Below are 21,026 nucleotides of genomic sequence, written 5' to 3'. Positions count from 1 at the left end.
CCTAATTTTTTCTAGCTTATACTATAACTTTATAGTATAAAGTATAGTATTACTTTATGGTAACTTTGTAACTTACAAGTTTAATTTGTCTGAAGTTTTCTAGACTGATATTTTCAGTACGGGATATTTTGCAATATGCTAAGCTTTTCACACCTACTGCTACACTGCAGTTGCATATTGTGTTGTGATGGATCCTGGTCAACAAAAATCAACAAAGCTCCCTATTGAAATGCTTGCAGGGTAAATTTGGCAAATACCTGGATGGATCTGCTTGGTAGAAATCACTGCTGACAGGAGAGCACTGTTCTAAAAGCCAGAGAACAGTGATGAGCATGAGACTTGCTTACAAGCTAATTACTGTTCATTTTCATGTTGAATTACCAAATGTCAGATGAATTAGAAAGCCAGTGTGACATTGCCTTGGGCATTTTTTCTTAGTAGTTCCTCAGGAACAGTAGGGTAGACAAATTCTTTTGGGTTATATTGCAATGGGCAAGGTTTTCACAGCATTTGTACATTCAGGGGCACTCAGTTTAAAGTGTAGTGTAAACTACCGTGTCATAGTGTGGGTAGATTGAGACAGAGTGGGGAAAACACATTAAATCAGCATGAATTTTGTGAAATTGGATGATGAAGGCAATTAGAAGAAGACTTACAGTAACTACAAAGGTTCAAGAGTAGGTGTTCTGCCTTTCCAACTTTGTCAGCATCTCTGATGCTTTTCCTTACTTTTCACTCTCCAAATCTTGTGTAGTTTTTATAACTATGAATCAAGTTTTTCTTGGACTTAAATGTGCTGTTAAAATAGGCCTCTGTGATTTTTGAGTGCATTAAGGTAGTGCACAATATGCTTTGTACCTGTCTCTATCAGGAGAACATGTTAACATTGATTGAAATATTCAGCAAATTCTTTTATGTATTTCACTGTCCTTTAATCCCATATTCGCTTTCTACATGACAACTAAAATTATTTTAGTTAGCATCAGTGGAACTAATCCCCGACATGGCAGAGGCTTTCGAGTTTAACTGGTTCAGGAACAGCAGTGCCTGATAACTTGCAGGTCATATTTGTGCCTAAAAAGTTGGTAAGGGGAAGAAAAAAAATCTCCTCGCAGCTATTGGAAACAAGTTTCAGAATCTGAAAAAAAAAAAAAAAAAAGAAAAAAGAATTGTGGTTTATGTGATAATATGAAGTATCCTTTGAGATAAACTGTAAGATGAAAACTAACTTTCCAGAGAAATACTTAGCAGGAAGAAGTTTTTGGTCCACCTTTTACTTACTTTGCATACGTATTTTGAGAAGTTGTAATAGGATTTTAATAATTAACTGATTGATTTTTTTCCAGCTCCTAAATAATAAAGGAATAAGGAAAAATGTTAATAAGGGGCAGCATTATATGTGTTAGAAATGCATGATCTCACCTATGTTTCTCTTCTAGCCTTTCCGGATATGTACCAAAGAGTAGTGGAAGTACCAGCTTATGTAGCTTATGTAGGTTGGTTCTACTGAACCAAGGCCCTGTGTGAAATCCAAACCTGAAGGTGAGAAATGTTATAGAAAATGCCCAGGCCAACCTGTTATTGGAAATCTTATCTTATCATATATACTTAACTGATTATTTCAGGTTTAAAATCTAATTTATTTTTCTCAAATTGCATTTTTTTTGTGTGTTTGTTTTCAGATGATGACAAAAATAGCATTTTCACATACTATGCTGGAGCTTTTACATATCTTCCAATAAATGCCAAACCATAGCTGTTGCCACTTTTATTTTTTGTTTATTTTCTTTGTTTTTCTTATTTAGTGTTAATTGACAGAAAATAAGGATACTCCAGTGTTTTTCTTTATATTTGTTGTCAGTCTTGATGTGTGACATAAATCAATTAATTTAGCTAACTAATGAGTTTTCATATCCCAGATTTTGAAAAAGGATTTTATTGGCAGTCTTAAAATTTAAGGAAGTAAAAAAATTCAGCATAAAATTAAGGCATAAAATTGATGACAAAGTAAATGGAAATAATGAACCATGATAACATGGTTCTTTGATAACAAAGTTTTTGTTTACTGTATTTTCGGATTTCTAGAATATTTTGACCGTGCTATCTTTTAAATTCAGATGTCAGGTTCAAGTTTATTACTCAATAAGGCAATAGTACTAGAATTCCCCCCTCTATTTTTCTGTTCTCTCAACCTGAGCTTAGTTTAACTAGTGATTCAGAGCGAAAGCCCTTCTTCTCTCTTCCCCATACTAAGTGGCCAGGTATATTTAGTTCCATCGAATCCTTCCAAAGACAAGAAATAGTTTTCTGGGAACAAGCACAATGACCTGAAGTGAAGTTCATCTTGTAACAGATGACAACCTGTGCTTCAATTCAGTGGCTTCAGAGCCAAAAAGCTGAAACAGGCAAGGATTGTATTTTAGAAGTGCTCTGTCTAAATAACCTCCCCGCTGTTCCAACCTTTAATCAGCAGCTGAAAGTGAGATACGAAAGGACAAGCATCTATTACTAAATTTATAGAGCAAATAAATACCACTTTCTAGAAATAACAAGAGAACAAGGGAAAAACAACCAAAGATTGCAGATCTTATGCTAGTTTTCAATAAACATCCAGCAGAGAACAGCAAGCAGGAGTTTTTACTTTTTTCTTTTTTTTCCTTTTTTAAGGTATAAGTCATGTGATATTGAGTTTATTTAGTATATTAGGAACTGTTGTGCTATCCATCAGAGTTTTGTAGACAAGTGTATGCAACTAATTTCCAGTGGAATATGTATTCATCTTCCAGGTGCTGGGAATCGTTAACTCCCAGTGAACTCAATTAAAATTAAGGATATATTCTACACTGTAAAATAAAGGTCTGGGTCTTAAAATAAGCATTTGACAGTAGTGGAAGAGACAGATATTTGACAGTCAGAATCATGTATACAAATCTTGAGTATGTGTCTGATCCTTACCACTTAAGTATAATTACGATGCCCATGTTGCTTTTAAGAGACACTTACCATGATAAATATCTAAAGCAATGGTATTTAGAGAGATCCAAAGCAGCTTGTTTGTTAGAAACTAGTAAACAAATGTCATGATCAGAACAGCAAAAAGAAGACAGAAGAAACCTATTTCATCACTGTCATTAGTCATACTTGCTTTTGAGTGGTACAATGGCTGTTTTAAGCTTTATATAATCTCCTACTAAAGATGATATGGATCTTTTTCATAAGCCAACTTCTGATTTTTACCATCCCATACAGGTCTTCTATGAAAATTCAGCCGATCATCACCAGCACATTCATGTGCTTTCTGTCTTTAGGATAGTTGCTCTTTACTTTGATGTATGAAGTCTTCCTCTCCTCCTGATTTTTTTGTCTCCCTCTAGAAGTGTGGGTTTTTTTTTTTGTTTGCTTGTTTGTTTTTTCTTTATTGCAACAACTGAATATTCTGGCGAGTATTTAGATGTATGACCAAAAGACAATTTCCTTACCTCTTAAAATAGATTCAGATGTTTGTTTCTGTCACCAGAGATAATATCCTGCATTCTTTTCTGGATAAAATTTTTGTAGAAGTTATGAAATAATTGGGTTTTGACCTTTTTGGAGATTTTTCAGAACACTTCCAAGCTTGTTTTATATTTTTAGCTATTTTATAACTTAGCTCATAAGGTACAGCACACTTATTTCTGCGTGTAAATATAGTGTTTCGGGGAGGCAATCATTGGAAATAACCTCATTTCAGTTGGTAATGCTTAGTGTTTACTGAGCAGGTAAATGCACTGCGGTGTCATCATTGCTTCTTAGAAATTCATTTATTGCTCTATCTCTGTTTCTCAAAGAATTCTGTGTTGCTATTATGAGTTATTTTTCTGCATTCATTTAGTAGAAATTATTCTATTTTGGAGTTAAGATCCAAAGAATGGACTTTCTTAATGATCTTTGCAATATACTGATCCAAATCAACATGTATCAGTAACTCAGTCTGAGATGTTCAAAAGCAGCTGCCTGCACAGAGAGAATATTCCTGCTAACTGTGCGGTCTTTTATGTGTAAAAGCAATGTTTCAGTGCTGTGAACTGTGTGAGAATCCCCAATTATTACAGAATTATACTTTTCACTGAGGAAAAACTGAGCTATGACCCTACAAGTCAGCTGATCACAGTGTGAGGGTGTGTCTCATGTTTACAGTACTCGAGACGCTTATTCTTTTGATATTTCGCATAGGATGGTGTTACACAGAATCACAGAATTCTTAAAGTTGGAAGGGACCTCTGGAGATCATCTAGTCCAACCCTCCCTCCTCCAGCAGGGACACCTAGAGCATGTGGCACAGGGTGGCATCCAGGCGGGTTTGGAAGATCTCCAGAGAAGGAGACTCCACAGCTTCCCTGGGCAGCCTGTTCCAGGGCTGTGTCAGCCTCACAGGAAATAAGTTCTTCCTCACTTGGAGATGGAACTTCCTGTGTTTCAACTTGTACCCATTACTGCTTGTCCTGTCACTGGCCACCACCAAGAAGAGTTTAGCCCCATCCTCTTTACATCCTCCCCTCAGGTATCTGACATATTGGTCAGATCTCCTCTTAGTCTTTCCTTCTCCAAACTAAACAGGCCCCGCTCACTTAGTCTTTCCTCATACGATAGATGCTCCAGTCCCTTAACCATCTTTGTCGCTCTACGCTAGATCCTCTCTAGAAGTTAGGAGTTAGTTTCAAGAATCAATTCTTCCATTCTGTGTGTGGCTTCCACTGCTTCGATGTGCTTTTATTTCCTTTTGAAAAGTAGTGAAAAGTCCCCTTCTCTTAGTAGTTCTTCTCCTGCCTTCATCAGTTATCTCGCAGCTCTAGGCAGTTGTTACTGACCAAATAAATCTGTGCTTTATACATTAGAGAATGGAGGAGATCAAAATAGTGTTATAGGATATATTTTTGGTACCATGTTATTCATGTACGCACAAACTTTTCTCAACCTAAGAGGCTCCAGACTCACCCTGGTTTCAGTGTCTCAAATTTTTCCTTCTGACAAATGTCAGCAAATTAATCAACTGGAGAAGTTAACCGCTCCTACTGAGAAAAAAAACTTGTGCATGTGTGATTATGTTGGCAGGATACTGTGTTCCCTTTGTGTGTGCTTGGCAGTGGTATACTTAAGACTGCCTCTTGAAATGAAAATGTTGGCCTAAGAACTATAAGGGCTCATATGTATGTGCCCTGGGTAACATAGTGGGGTCCTGACTGTCAGTTTCTATTAAATGTTGATAGTGGGTGTGTGGATTATTCTATTACATTTTATTATATACATTTAAAAATCAGTGGCATTTTTTTTTCTTTTTAGCTGTTTCTGTTTGCACTTTTCTGAAATGGAGAATTTCCTTTCATTTGTGTTTGTGCTTAAAAAAGGGAAATCATAATAAGGCACTGCAGGATCTGAGTTAGGGTGTAATAATTTCTACATATGTTAAGAATAGTCATTAGTATAGTGCCTAGCAACACAGCAGGCGTGACTTATTACCCAATATTGTGTTTGCTTATTGCCTAAGTGGAACACAAAGCAGTTATAACTGATTACATGTTACAGCGCTCAGTTGTAATAGTCAATTTCCCTGTGATTCCTCTAGCATTTTGCAGGAAAATGCCATGATAGCATTATGAATCAATTACTAAGTAGTCATTAGGAGGAAATGCATATTGGCTGTATTAATCATTTAGGCAATAAATTATACAACTGTACAATAAAAGCACATGTATGCTATTTGCAAATGGCTTGCTGTAAGACTGATTTTTTTTTCTATATTATTCAATTAAATCCATAAATACGGTAAAAAAACACCCAGAAAATAACTTATAGGTGCTCAAACTTAACAAAAACTATGGACTGAAGAATTCTTGGGAAGCAGAACATACAGAGTAAAGCCCAAAGCCCTAAAGCAATAAGGCCACCAAGCTCTGTAGGCAAAGTGGCATGAACAGATGTAGGTAGCTTTACATGTAGCCTAAGGGGATGTGGTGCCTACCAAGACTGGGCTATCCCTAGTGGGACACACCAGGGGCCAAAACCTCCAAGGCAGTGGCTACATGGGGCAGCTGGAGCTATTGCCTGAGCTGGGCTTATCGCAGGCATGGGCACAGAAGAATTTGGTGTAAAGGGGCCCAATCAAGCTTGATGCATAGAACTACAGTGTAATCAATATTTATTTATTAGTATTTATCTTCACATTACTAAGGCATATCTTGCAAATTAAATTTAAACTTCTCAAAAACACAATAGATGTGCTTTTTTCCCCATGTCTTGAAAGAGCATCACAGCAAAATAATTTTCCCCCAGGATATGACCAGTGCAGGCATTATTCCTTAGAAAAAAAAAAAATCTTTGCTTAGATATATTCTAGCTTTGCACTTTTTCTTTTCTGTTTTCAGGGATGTGTTTGAAAGAGACCTTCTAGTTGTATTCTGCTTTTTTTGTACTAGTAGCTTAAAAATTTGAGATAGATATTGAGAAATAAGTAAAAAATTGTTCTATTCGAGAATGCTATGCTTTTAAGAAAGTCTGCAGTCAATCAAGAGATGTAATATGTTTGACCATTATGGAATTGTCATGAGATAAAGCTAGTTATAGTAACTCATTAAAAAAAAAAAAAAAAAAAAACTTGCGAAGATTACCTAGTTGGCTTAGAGTATATGAAAGAAGTTGTTTGGGAAATGCCATACAGCACAGCACTTACACATCTTTTTATTTGGCAGCGCATACTATCAAGACAATGTATTTGCACACTGATGTTCGTAGACATTTCAAAGCCCTCAGATAAATTCCTATAGTGTTTCAAATCAATAACATGTTTAGCATGCTTTATATGTTGATTTAAGTATTCTTTTTAGATTAGTAAAGAAAATTCTCTAATAAAATAGCCTAGTATGCCAGTAAATTTTGCATTTTTAATGCTCTCATTTGCCTGCTGATGAAGCCTTCCAAGTGCTTCTGTATGTTATAGATATGGTGATTTTTTTTTACTGTAACCAAGTTGTCGTTTTCCCACGTTTGGGGGTATCTTTAAAAAAGGAATGGAAATGATACTTGCAGAGATGCTGCTGCTGAGCTACTGGTCCGGTTTTGAATTCAAGCCTAAAACAGTGTCTAAGGAAACCCTGGAAAAGTTAATTTAGTATACCCATGAAAATGCTATATTAAAATACAGGAAACACTTTTTGAAGTAGGAACAACTGCCTAGTGTAGTTTGACTGCACAGGAGTGGGTCATTAAAGCTGTGAGTAAAACTTGCTAGCTTGGGTGGGAAAAAAGTAAGCCGTGATGCATCATATGATGACAAGGAATGCTTAAAGGTTATGCTGCCGTGAAAAGTATATTGCAGACACATATATTTGTTATATGTACCAAAGGTACCTATATACTGCTTTCAAATATATATGATACTTCAGGGGAACTGTTGGAGGAACTATTGAAGTGTTACAGGAAAAGCGAAGTTGTAGAACATTCCAGGCAGCAATATTAAAGTCTGGAATATAGAAGTGGATACTCTCAAGTTTTATCAAGATTTGCACACTAATAAGCTATTGGTTTATGGTATGATAACATTGTAGATAGGTGAAAAGTTTCTCTATAGGTAAAGTGACGTTGTCAAGCTTGAGACAGAAGTTGGGCCGGAAAAGTAACTCAAAATACAGGGCTGTTTATTGACGGAGGTGAAGGGACCCTCCACTCCTGTGCAGAGGTTATTTCTGCGGCCCCACCAGGATGGGTCACTCCTCATCCACCAGTCAGGAGCCGAGTACAGTCTCTAGGTCTGCTATAGGAGAAGGCCATGTACTTTTCAGATAGGAAAGTGGTAGAAATGGCATAATGTTTTAAGTAACAGGGGGATGGGAAATCCCATGGAAACGGTTACAGGAAACTCGATGGATTTCAAAGTAGTTATTAGCAAAAAATGGAAAAAAAAATAGAACCATAAATACTTGCTTAAAAGTTTCAGAGCATTTCCTTAGTTCCCCCAAAATGGGAACAGTCTGAATGGGATTTAACTTGATTATTCTGTGTGGCTTTTGGTGTAAGACTTGTTCAACTGAATTAAGTATAAAATTTATGGTAACACATTTAAAACTACCTTCAGGATTTTCTTCAAGCATTATTGGATTGCTGAACTCTTAAAAGTGATTGTGAGTATTTGTCCAGATCAGATAGATTACAGATAACCGTTTCTTGTTAATTAGACAACCTAATTAATTCTCTTTATGCCTGATGTTCTTAGTTTTATCTGCTTTAGGTACAAATCAAATTCTCCTTCCCTCTACTGATGCACCCCAAATAAAATTAATTAAAACAAACAACAAAAGAGATGGGAAGACAACAGAGCATGGAGTGATGATCTTTTTCTAATTATTTGGGACTGCCAGGGGATCACAATAGAGTATCTGACTATGCAGCATATCATAGCTACATTATCTGTATGTTATTATTATACAGGATCAGCTTTGAAAAGTATTATCAGCTTAAATGTCACTTCTGTAGATGCAGTATAGAAAGCTCACAAGTTAAATGAGAGTACAAGATAGGTATTTAAACTATATGCGTGCATGTGAATATTTACTTAAAAGTACTACAGAGGTCAATTAATTTTACTGTCTTGATTTCAAGGTTGATACAATTTGTTTCTTCTCAGAATAACAAAGGAAAAGAAAAATGAACAAAGAAAATTAAAGATTGCTGAGGCTTTTATCTTAGCTGATGCATTTTAGGAATTTATATGTAGCGTGGACAAAATGAAAAAAAGCAAAGAAGTGCAGTGCAAAATAAGAGTTGTGCCATTGAGTTGTAAGGGGAATCACAGTATACAGTTAAGAGAAAAAAAATCTTTGATATGCCTCGTTTCACATTAATAATTGATGAAGACTGCATAAATTGATTTTGTTAACTTTTTTTTTTGGTCTTTGATGTATAATTCATGTTTTAAAAAATACAAAACACCAAAGAAATCTTGGGTTTTGGAGGATCTTGCCATAGTTCTTGAATAGTCTATGTTTGGAGATTAAAATTACTAGGATGATTAGAGGTACAAACAGCTGCCTAATTTAGAACTCAAGTGTAAGGAGAATAAATGGAATAATCAGAAAATTCTGAAGTGTCCTCTTTCCTTTCTAAACCCGCCCCCTCCCCGCTCCTTTCAATGCACAGATCAAAATGGTGGGAAATGTCTGTACTGTAAAATGGCCCATAAATGTTCTGTCACATGAAATGACTTGATTTAATTTGTTGCCATTTAACAGTCAAAATAGAAGAGTCTGTTTTGGGTTGGAAAAGCTTGTTAGAACCTGATGTGAGACCACTGTGGCTTTGATAGATGGTATGATGCTTATGTAGAGCTGTTTTTTGTTTTATTTTGCAGCAGACCTTGCATCTTGCTCCTCTTTATGGTACTCTTGAATCATTGAAAATAAATCTTCAATGCCACTATAAACCCTTTTCTTTACAAACCGATGAAATAATTGAACATTTTCCCAAATCAGTGTAAAGCTGTTGCGGAGTTCTGGCAGTGGAACAGCAGACATAAAAAGTGATCAGGTCACTTTGAGGCTTTCCCTAGACAATATACTTCCATTACTATAATTTTTCTGTTATTTAAAAAGATGCAAGTGAGCGAGTCTGCTAAGGCAAATAGTGTAGGAGGGGAAATGCAAGTAGACAACAGATATCTGTGCTGCTTAAGTGCTTAGCTGGCGTTAACTCAAGCACACAGCGCTCTGAGGTACAGCGCTCTAAGTGCTATCACCCCTTATGGGACTTCTCACTCCACCATCAGCAGTACTTTTACTAGGATCTGATATGCTGCCTCTGAGCGCAGGCTATTGAAACCATGCTCTTTTCCTGATGCCTGAGGTTTCCCTCACAGCAGCTGACATTTATGTCCATTAGGAGTTTTTCTCAGGGAGGACAAGACCTGTGTGACACTAGTGTTATGACTGGTGATCAGCTGTGCATGAAATTGCTGGTACATGTGGAAATACTGAAATGAACTCATGCCCCTGTGGCACTTCATGCTCAAGTCTGATACTGTTTGGGTAGGCAGACTGGTAATTCCCCAAGAAACAAAAGTCTCCTTTTGTTTTTGAAGTATATCCATAGTATCATCAGAGTATCATGCCACAGGGAGCACTTGAAGCATCTTTTATGATGAGGAAATACATTATTTAAAATAGCACCTTAAATTAAGGTGACCAAAACTGCTGCTGCCTGCTAACCCCATGTTTCCTTGAACAGTCTTTGAGTCTCTGTTGCAGCCAAGCGCCTGGCCTGTCCTAGCTGGTTACAGCCCCAAAGCTGGTCCCTGTCAGTAGCACTCCAGGGAGTCCCTTGCTTTGGAGAGGAGCTAAAGATCGAGTGCATGGCACACGTAGCAAACTGTATCAACAGTGTTTATGGCCAGTATTTAGTTCTTCACAGCACAGTTGTTTTATTACACAGAAATGATGGTGCCATTTAGGGATAGAAGTACCCTTTTGTGTTCTCCTTAGGGACTGCCATGGACAATCATCATGTATTAGGTTGGCTTTCTAATGAGTTGACTAGTGCTAAGTGGCAGGCAGAAAGGAAGGATAAGCCAAATCTTGCTTGATACCCTTTCAAAGTAATCTCTTTGTGATGAGCTGGAAATAACCAAATTAAAACCCCTCCAAATAGCAGTGCTTTAATTAGATACAAATAATAAGGAGCTGAGAAAGTTTTGTGTACATATGTGCATATGGTGGTAGAAGCCACTGCTGCACAGAATGGGCTACAGATAGTCTGTAAAAATGGTGTGGTCACAGGATGGTAGCAGAGACTCTGAAGGTACAGGCATGGGAAGAGACTAGAGGTCCTAAAACTACAGAGCCATTTATCAATCAGTAGGAATGCAGTCTGTGGAGGAACAGCTTAGAGCATATCTAAAGCAATACGCAAAACTTAATTGTGCTGATGAAGAAATTAGCAATGCTGTCTTGAGGGCATTTATCTTGAAATGTGGTAAGAAAACCAGGAATCCCTTATCGTAGGAAATTGTGTCTTGATTGATGGTAAGGAGAAACGTGATCCTTTTGCAAAGTCCTTTGCCAATCACTGCTTCGCGCTAGATAACTGAAACATATATAGCACTGTGTATCAACCAGGAAAACTGTATGAAACTGATAGCAGAGGTCTGTGTGTCTGTAAGCCCATAACAAAAACTATGCCTTCTGCTGATGCCATGTTTCAGGATCAGGCCATTTTCTATCCATACTGGTACTGATACCTGTGTAGGGATCGTCATATGATCACTAAAAAAAACTGTGCTTCAGTATCTGGTCTAAGGTTTTGCACTGAGCTGATGCCTTGCTGTTAAATCTTAATGTAGTGTATCCCTGGAGTAGAGTGTATTTATGGACCATAACTGAAATCCTTCGTGTATTAATTATTTCAGAATATTTCTTCTGTTTGAATAACCTGTCAGGAGTATACTCATGATGCATATCCTTTTTCCCTGAGTGAGTCTCATAGCAAAAATATCAAGGTTTTACTATGATTAGTTCTTTTTCTGACCTGTGTATCTTTCAATTACATTTCTTACTGTACTTTTGTTCAGAAAATTAATACCTTATCCTGTAATATGATTTCAGTAAAAAACAAAAGTATACATTCTTCATATTTAAGACAGTCATGTAACGGAGTGATTGAGTTTTATAGAGCTGAGGCTTAAAAAGAATGCTTGTTCATGTTTATAGAAGAATGTTGGTTTTTCAGATTTAGGGTGCAAGTTGCTTGTCAGGAATCTGCTTTTGTCAGGCTCAGAAATCAGAGCTCAAAATATCAATAGAATTCAAGTAGATTGGGGGAAGCTGAACTGAGCATGATGGAGACTTTTTTTGTTCAGGACTGGTTGATTGGTTTGCTTGCTTGCTCATTTGCCTTGTTTCCCTTCTTCCTCACACAACCCTGGAAATGAGCTCCCAGGGGTCATGGTACTGGCAAGCTGCATGGCAAGAGGGTAATGACCATTCTTGGCACTTGGGCGTGCTCAGCCAGTGAACGAATTGGTTGTTGACTTAATCCACGGTCTTTGGCCTGTAATTGCTTTGTCACTGGAAAAAATAGCTGAAGGAGCCTACGTTAGGGAACAGTTATTTTAATTAGTAGAATATTTAATTTGTAATATATATTTTTTAAAAGTGTCTCAGAAAAAAGGATATCTCAGAAGTTGAAGTAAATACACGTGTGGTCATTGGTCTTGCGAAACCAGCTCTTGAATGCTCACTCCCCTTGTCTGTTCAGTCTGTGGCTTGACTGCCTTTGATTTCTCCCATTCTTTCAACCCATTCTTTCAACAACAATAACAAAAAGTCCATTTTCTCTGGTGGTTTGATTATTGATCAGTTCTCTGGTGGTTTTCATATTTGCTTCTTTCTGTTCTTGTTACTCAAAAACTCAAAATAATCCCAATTCAGATTCAACGTGGAATTCAGGCCAAACTGCAAGCCATTGATACATTCACATTCCAGCTTCCAATAGAAACAACTAAGTTCAGTGTTTCTTCCCTCTCTTGAGACATAATTTCCTTCCATTATTTTGAATGAATTGATAAGAACACAAAAATAACTAGTTTGAAATCTAGATTATACTAACAATTTCAACTGTATCAGGCTCAGTACCAGTGAAAACTCAGTTTTCATGAAGATATTAAACAGAACTTGAGATTTGTCATGCCCTTAGTTCAGATGTGGTATGGAAGAAAACAGTCATTTGTACACAGTGAAAGAAACTGCAAAATTGTGTCAACTGCAAACAAAATACCCGGTATACTGAACTATTGCAAAGCTTTTCAGTTCCCCAAGTGCTCGTAGTTATCTGCTATATTATATAACTTTAATCCGAGCCCCCTTAGAAAGCCAAAAGACTTTTTTTTGGCATTAAGCTATCTGCAGTACTGAAGCTGACATTTTCAAAAGTAAATGGTAAGTCTTGAGTGTCTGAGAAGTCGGTTTAAGATGTCTTTAAAAGGCTTTAAGAAGTTAAGTACCTGCCATCTAAAAGTAGTCCCTTTTGAGGCATTCAAACTTAAACATCCAAAATTGTTACCCATTTCTGGTGTTCTCACAGGATCTGTGCTGTTTTTTTCTACGCTCCAAGCTATTTACAACCTCAATAAATAGGGCAATAGGTCTAGATGGGACAGACAAATGATGGAGGACAAAATGGCACTATCGAGGCTCTATTATAGTGAATACTTTGACTCACACAACATGGCTAGATGTATAGCAAACAATTTAGCCCACTTCTAGTTCAGAGCTGTCATCTAGTGGATGGCAACATATCTCGCAGGTAATTTGTTTATGGCTAATACTTTTAAAAGGATTTTATTCTTGTGTGCTCTGATTTTTCCATAAGCTTTTGCTTTCATGTATAAGCACGTACTTACTAGGAAGAATGAGAAACTTACTGGACTAGAAATAAATACTGTCCTGAATAGATATTGGCCTTAGAAAAAAGGGCTAGAAATATTTGTTGTGCTTGTTTCTTTGTAGAAAAGCAAGATGAGAGAACTTGGTCTGGAGAAGCTAATTTAAGTGTGGTTTTATGTATATATTGTTCCTGAAGCCTTCTGTGAATGTGTTATCAGAAGACCTGATGGAGGAGCTGGTAGGAGAAGTTAAAGATGAATAGGTGAAGTGAATGTTAAAAAGTAGTCAAAATCAGATATTATTCACTGGAGAGTTCCTAATCACCTCAAAGATGAAGCAGTTACACAACTAATTGTGATGTAAAGCTTCTCATGTAACAGTTTGGTACCTCTTTTTGATACTGGTATTTATAAAAGATTTCAGGTGCAAACTGGGAAAGACAGCCTATTCAGGCAGAACAGTGTATAAGACAAATCAGTAGAAACTGTAACAAATGGGGGAAAAAAAGGAATAAATGAGATTTACCAGAGAAGAGGGGACATGGTCCTTGTAAAGGGAATTGCTGCTTGGCAGACATATTGATCTAGTTGGTACGGTTAGCTAGGGTATCAGGAAAGCATTAGACAGTTCTTAATCAAAAGCTCCTTGGAAAATCAAGCTGCCACGGGAAGGATAGAAGATCCTTGAATGTAGAATTAGTTGGTTAAAGGAAGAATATCTAGGATAAATATGGTCCATTGAAGGTATTTGTAAGGTGATGGTGAATCACAGTAAAAGAAGGTTTATGCTGCTTGCTTTCTGCTTGTGGCTTTCTGAAATAATTTCACACTGTTCAGAGATGAATCTTGAAAAAAATAATGAGCATTCAGCTCTGTCACACCAATCTAAAATTCTTGCCCATCTCCAGCTTATATTACTCTTTCCCTGGTCACCTATTAATCGGAGAATTGGAGTCAGTAACCTCATTTGTTTACGAGCCACTCCTTTTGGAATCATAGGATAAGCTACAGTGTTGTCCTAGAAATTCAAGTTCTTCCTGAGTACCATGTTCTGGCTTCAAAAATTGTTGGCTTATCTACCTTTGTTGCTTTTCTGCCAAGGTAGGTAGCTGAATACGTAAACTTCACACCAATATTTTACACCTGTAATTTCCTCAAGACTTGATCATTCATATCATAGCAAGCAGGCAACAGAAGGCACTGTTTCAGGTCAGCATGCTGAGATTAAGGAAGTAAGCTTTTAGTTTTGTAAACTGTGTTTAATTTTAGAAAGCTTTGAAAATGATATTTTGAGACTTATTTTACAATATTTGGTACATCTTTTAGAATTTTCAGTTTGCTTGTTTTGAAAAACCTTCTGAAGCTATCTTTGCTTCTTAAACCTTCCCATCTTGCACAGATTTTTGGTTTTGTTTTTAATGTTTCTCTGATGGAGAGGTAAGATTTGCAAAATCAAAAGCTAGTTTGAGAAAGCTGTTTCTCTGTATCATTGAACAACAGGTTTGAAAGTAGAACTACTGTATTTACAACTTTCTGGAAAGAACTAGAAGATTCTAGCTAGATGTTTCATGTGTGCCATAGGCATTTTATTCTCTTTACTGTGCTTGCTTAGGAATTTCAAGCAGCGAAAGTCAAATTCAGATATGGCCTTCTGGCAAATTTGCGATAGTGTCTTTAGAAGCAGGACTACTTTTGAATTGTTTGGTTGTTAGCGGACTTCTTTTTTTGCTAGGAGAGTGCCTACATGCCTACATGTCAACCAGAAATGGAGTTCTGCTATTCCAGGCATGGTAATATCACAAAATAATAAATAGGTTGTATCTCTCTCTCTCTCTTTTTTTTTTTTTTTTGGTGCTTCTGATGAAAATAGAACTTTGTGAGGATCTTACTACATTGGGAAAATATATTGATCATATACTAGCTCAAAAACATTGTATTGACATTATTTCAGTGGACGGAATCTAGCTTTGCCTACAGGTAGCTCTATGAAGTCCAAACTAATGGAATGAAATGAGTAGTTCCTGTAGGCAATAGGTGTGTATAGCTGCATGTGCATACAAGCAATATTATTCTCTGCAAGCTACCTCAACTTGATAGATGTCTGTTTAAATACAGTCTTGAAACAGAAAATCCAGTTTAGTTTTAGAGACATCCTGCCATGTCAGAACAAATTTTCCTAGTAATTTAACCAAAGGATTATTTGGGGCTTATACAGTGGTACCTAAAAATAGGACTCTGTTATGACACTCACTTTGAACTTTAATAATCCAGAAAGGTCAGTTCAGTCCATGAGCACTGAATTATAAGGCCACGCTCCATGACACTGGATTTTTCAGGAAGTCCCCAATTCTCAAAATGGCCCCAGCTGGTGAACCAAACATTGTCACTTCATGCTATGAGCGTGTGTGTATTTTTACTTGAGTCCCTAAAGGCTGTGAGTAGCAGAGAATGAAATTTCTGTTGGAACAGGAAGGTGATATAAAATAGGATGCAAGATGCTAGGGCTGCTCTGCTGCAGGGAGGCCCGAGGGCACCTCCTTTCCTTCGGCCAGGCAGGGCCCCCGTGTGCTCTGGTGCCACCAGGAGGAAGAGCTGGTTCTGCTTTTTCCTTCCTTGGTGGCCAAGCACTGTAGCAGGATGGTGCTTTTCCGGGAAAACAGGCATGGGAGGGCCAGGGAGCAGTTTGAGCAGGGTTATTCTGACTAAAATCTTACCATATGCCTTGGCCATATGCTGTTTTAATCTCATTGTACCAATTAAAATTATGAAAGATGATCAGAAAGATGATCTCAAGTAGTCAATCCTGAGCCTACCTATTAGTGATAGAAAAGCTGTAGGAGAAAGTGAAATCCTCATTAGAAGATGGTGTGAGCAGACATGATCACCATTTGAGTTCATGGGAGCAACCACAAATCAGCCGGAATAAAATAAGGCAGTGAGTGGTTTACTTGGTATAACAGAGGGATTCACTTGCAGACTAATTCTTGCAACTCGGGAGATCCCTAACTTCAAGCACTCCATGCAAAGTCCCACTAATTGGGACTTTTTCTTGGGATGGGAGAGAGATTTTGAAGTTATCTTGGAAGAATAACTCTGAAAGTGGTCTTAAAAGGATGTCAGAAAAAGAAAAATGCATGACGAAAAATCAAAACAAAATTATTACTGAAATTGTGAGAAGCTCTTCTGCCCTTTTTTTTTTTTTAAAAAAAAAGCCTACTTAATTTATATGTATGAAAGAGAGCTAGCAATGAATGTATTCCTGCAAAGGCACAGGACATATTTCAGTTCTTTGGAATTGCCTTCCTGTGAGTGTGTTAGTTTATTTCATTTTGCCTGGAGGCAAAGAAAGGTACTGTCTATAGCAGGTAATCTGGCAGAAATATGATCATCAGAGTATTGCTTATGTTGATTCCCGCTGAGAAATTACGGGGGAAAATAGGCTCAGAACTTGCCTAAGTGAGTTTTGCTATTGCAACATATTTAGATGGAAGTGTGGATCTCATAAGATGTAATCAGTTTGCCTTCTGGTATCATGGTTATGTTTGCAGCAGGATTATAGCTTTGCGATCCCTGTATCTGTTAGGGAACAGATATAAAAAGCCTTTGAATGTAATTTGAAAAAATACTTAAGACTCCTGGAGTAAAATCTATTTTCAGTTGCTGAGTCAAAGTTTTAGTATCTGTGTTTAGTATCCAAGTAGATTTTATATTTAAATTTTGATTCTTCATTTTAGATAGATTAAAATTATAAATATTGCTTGCAAATTATATCAACACTGAAATATGATTCTAAAAAATAAGAAGGTGCTGCATGTAGTCTACATTAAGGTCATACACTCCGAAATTGGTCCAAATTTGGAACCTTTCTTGAAGAAACAGTGGTGGGAAAATACTGTGCATAATTTTTAGCTGATTTTGTGATTAATGCAGCAAAGAAGGCATTGATATAGATGCTAGAAAGTTAGCATAACATTTTGTTGCTTAAGGCGTACTCATTGAATTTTGCAGATACAACATTCAGAAATGAAGATAAACTCAAGGCACAATTTCTGTCAAATTTCATCATAAATGTGATAGTCAAAATGATGATATTCTAGGAGAAAAAAATACTGTTGTAACACAAAACATGTCTAGTTTTATAGAGTAAAATATTCAAAATCCTTCTGCCACATTAATATCCCACATTTTTCTTTAAATGCTGCAAAGTCAATTTTACAAATTTTTAATATTTCCACTTTTCCATAAAACTGTTCTTGTTTTGGTTTGTTTGTTTGCATTGGTTATACTGCCTTTATTGATGGGTTAAATATATATATATAATGCCTATTTAAAGAATGCATTATTATTTGGGCTTCTGTTAGGAAGGAGGCTGGTATCTGACAGAAAACATGAGTTTTATGAGCTCACTGAAGTAATAATATCTGGCTACAACTATATGTTGCCAGAGTAGAAATGGTCTTACGGATGCCAGAGTGAAGATTTTTTCAATTGCGACCAGCCTGGGGAAAAGCAGGGGTTGCTTCATTTTTTTCTGCACACAGACAACTTTTGCAGGATTAAAAAATACTGTTTTTGCTTTATTTTTAACACATGATATTTTAGACTGTGAAGCCTTTGTCTCCCTTCCTTCATTTTGAAATTCTCTGAACTTCCATTGACACAGGTGAAAAATTAGCAAGTTCAGGCCCGAAGAAGGAGTTCTAGAGGTGGTCTTGGTCTTGGCTTGCCAGGTGCAGTCATGAATATAGTGGATTGGTGTCTCTGTTTAATCTGCTTTTTGTTTTCACTGTGATCTTTTTAAATTTATTAGTACTTTGACATGTTTTCTTTTTGGAATGAAAGAAATAATACAAAATAAACAAAATTGTATGATGTTCTGATTTTTTTTTCCTGTAGAGATGTGTATATGAGAGTCTCTGTATAAAAGCTAGGACTAATTTAATCAATCTTGATTTGTTTCTGTAGTCCTGGTTTGTATTTTTTTCTACGCAATAGTTTTTGATAACCAAAAACTTTTGATTTTTTCCCTTTCCTTTCCTTTCCTTTCCTTTCCTTTCCTTTCCTTTCCTTTCCTTTCCTTTCCTTTCCTTTCCTTTCCTTTCCTTTCCTTTCCTTTCCTTTCCTTTCCTTTCCTTTCCTTTCCTTTCCTTTCCTTTCCTTTCCTTTCCTTTCCTTTCCTTTCCTTTCCTTTCCTTATTTGGATTTTCCTTACTGCAATTGAATCAGGTATTTCATGTTCCAGTAAATCTGCACTCTGCTTTTTAGAGACGATCAATTTTTGGATGCATTTATGAAGCAATTTGTGGGATAGAGAAGAGGTATTTTGTTTCAAATGGAAATAAACTTTCATCTTTGGAAGGACAGACTAATCAACATTCATTATGATGTGATTAACAGTTCAATGGAATGAGTAGTTTTTGATGTTTTCTGTTCGAAGTGGGCAGTCATTGCTTTTTGTCCTCTGAAAATTTGAACACTATGAAGTGGAAATGGATTATGGTAAAATTTCCCAGAATATTTTCTTTATCAAAACAGCTGAATCCTAATTCCTCGAGGTTTTTCTGTAAACAGGTTACCTTCTGGCTTGTCTCAGCAAACTGCTTCTGCTTTCTTCTGTTCAGAGATTTACTTACAGAGAAGTGCCTGATTTCCTTTTCTCAGGCATGACTTTTGGTGCTTTAGAAAATAGATTGATGACTTCAGTCTCCTCTGCCCAAGCTTTTATGTGTCTTTACTGCTGGATCACAGCATCGTTCTGAGCTTCAGCCAGAGCAGTGTTTTGGGATTAATTTCATCAGTGGTCCTTGCTTGTTGCTTTTCACCACATACTGATTTGAAGGTGACTACATACATCTCTATGGACACAATGCTCTGTGATTACTGAAGGAGATCCTGTAAGGATGTGATTTCACATGGTAGAGTTGTTTAGTATTTGGTCCAGCCTTCTGCCACCTAGGAGAAACTACAAAAACAGATTAACTTGGGCCCATTCCCTGTTGCCCCATTTCTGTGACTGTCATTAGAGACTTCACTGCTTTTCTGGTAGCTGGATCAGAAAGAGCATAACATGGCAATCATCCTTTCCCAGCCTTTCCCTCTACCTTCTTCTGTTATCTACAATAGTCAAGTCCTGGGAACTGACAAGATGCATTTCATATCTTGGCCATTGAGGGATGTGGAAATGAAAATAGTTTTTTTTTTTTTACTTTCATTGTGCTATGAATTTTAAAATAAAATAGTTTTATTATTTCATTTTCTTTATTTATTCTCCTGTGGATTTGCATGGAGCTATGTTGCAAGCTTGTCCTTATAATAGGAATACATGTTATATGCATTCCTGTGTTTTATGCACTCTACTTAGTGTTGTTGTTTTGTTGTTTAAAACAAAAAGAAGAACAACTGATTTCAAGTTCAAAAACAAACTCATGTTAAAATGTGAAGATATTTTTGAGAAAACCTTTGAAGGAAAATACACGCTTCATTTAAGCCAATGTGAAAATCTCCTTTTAATAGAGACTATTCAGAGAGCTGAGAGCATGAAGATGTCACTGAAAAAAAGAAATGCAGCCTTGAGCTCGGAGGTGACTGATGTACTTGTGCTAGCACTGTAGTGCTAACTACAGAGGTAGCGCTGGGTACAGCACGATGTTCTCACTGAAAAAGTGATCTTCTGACACAACAGAGGGAAAAGTGCAGCCTAAGGCTAAAACTAACAAATACTTGGTTATGGTTTCGTATTAAATGTATTCAACATGTTATACGTAATAGGCTCTACATCTCATCATCTGCAACCACCACAAGCCAGGCAATTTTAAGGCATGAACAACAACAGCCGCTGTTGTCGTTCACCTGTAATTCACTCGTATGCTCAAATTGGAATATATGGAGATAGTCATCTCATTACCATAGAGGGAAATATCTCCTAAAATCCAGGAAAAAGGACAATTATTGACATAATACCACTTATAGGAAGAATCTATTTCATTGCATCTTGTTGGGATGCTTCTTCAAGCTTTTAAAAGTATTTGCAATGTGGAAGTTACTTTCATATAGCATAAGCCATGGATGAGAGTAAGGTATTAGGCAAGCTGAAACATTATTCCTAACTTGCTTGCACCTCTTACATGATATTCATGGTAGTCAAGTGTTTATTCTAGATAGAATATACACTGTATTTCTTTAATGTTTTAATTGCTGTCAGTCAAATGTGATAAACAAAAGAAATCCATAAATGTATTCAGTCCTGCCTGCTCGCTTGCTAGCTTACATTCTTTCCATGTAGATAGCGCTAAATGCAATGAGAAAGTATGGGACCCCAGGTATTACTCGATGGCAGTTGCTACAAATGTTGATTATTTTTGTTACTAGGCAGGATTTTAATTTCTTGGATTCTATCTAGTATCTATAACCAGTGGGTAAACTTGAAATAATGCTTGAAGGAAGAGGCACAATTTAATAATCCTATTAGGTAAAGCTTTTGTGTTGAAATTGATTATTTTTTTAAATTAATTAATTTTTTTCCTCTTTATGTTCCATACCCGAGATGGTCTCCACTCCTCTTTCAGATAATTTACTGCTAGTTTCCAATATCTTGGGCATATAATACTTCACCCAATGACAGTTC

This window comes from Tinamus guttatus, unplaced genomic scaffold, assembly GCF_059628265.1.
Source record: "Tinamus guttatus ecotype Peru unplaced genomic scaffold, ASM5962826v1 Tinamus_guttatus_pri_ptg000008l, whole genome shotgun sequence".
NCBI classification, from domain to species: Eukaryota; Metazoa; Chordata; class Aves; order Tinamiformes; family Tinamidae; genus Tinamus; species Tinamus guttatus.
The sequence above is the reverse complement of the archived record's forward strand: the minus strand, read 5'-3'. Positions refer to the sequence as shown.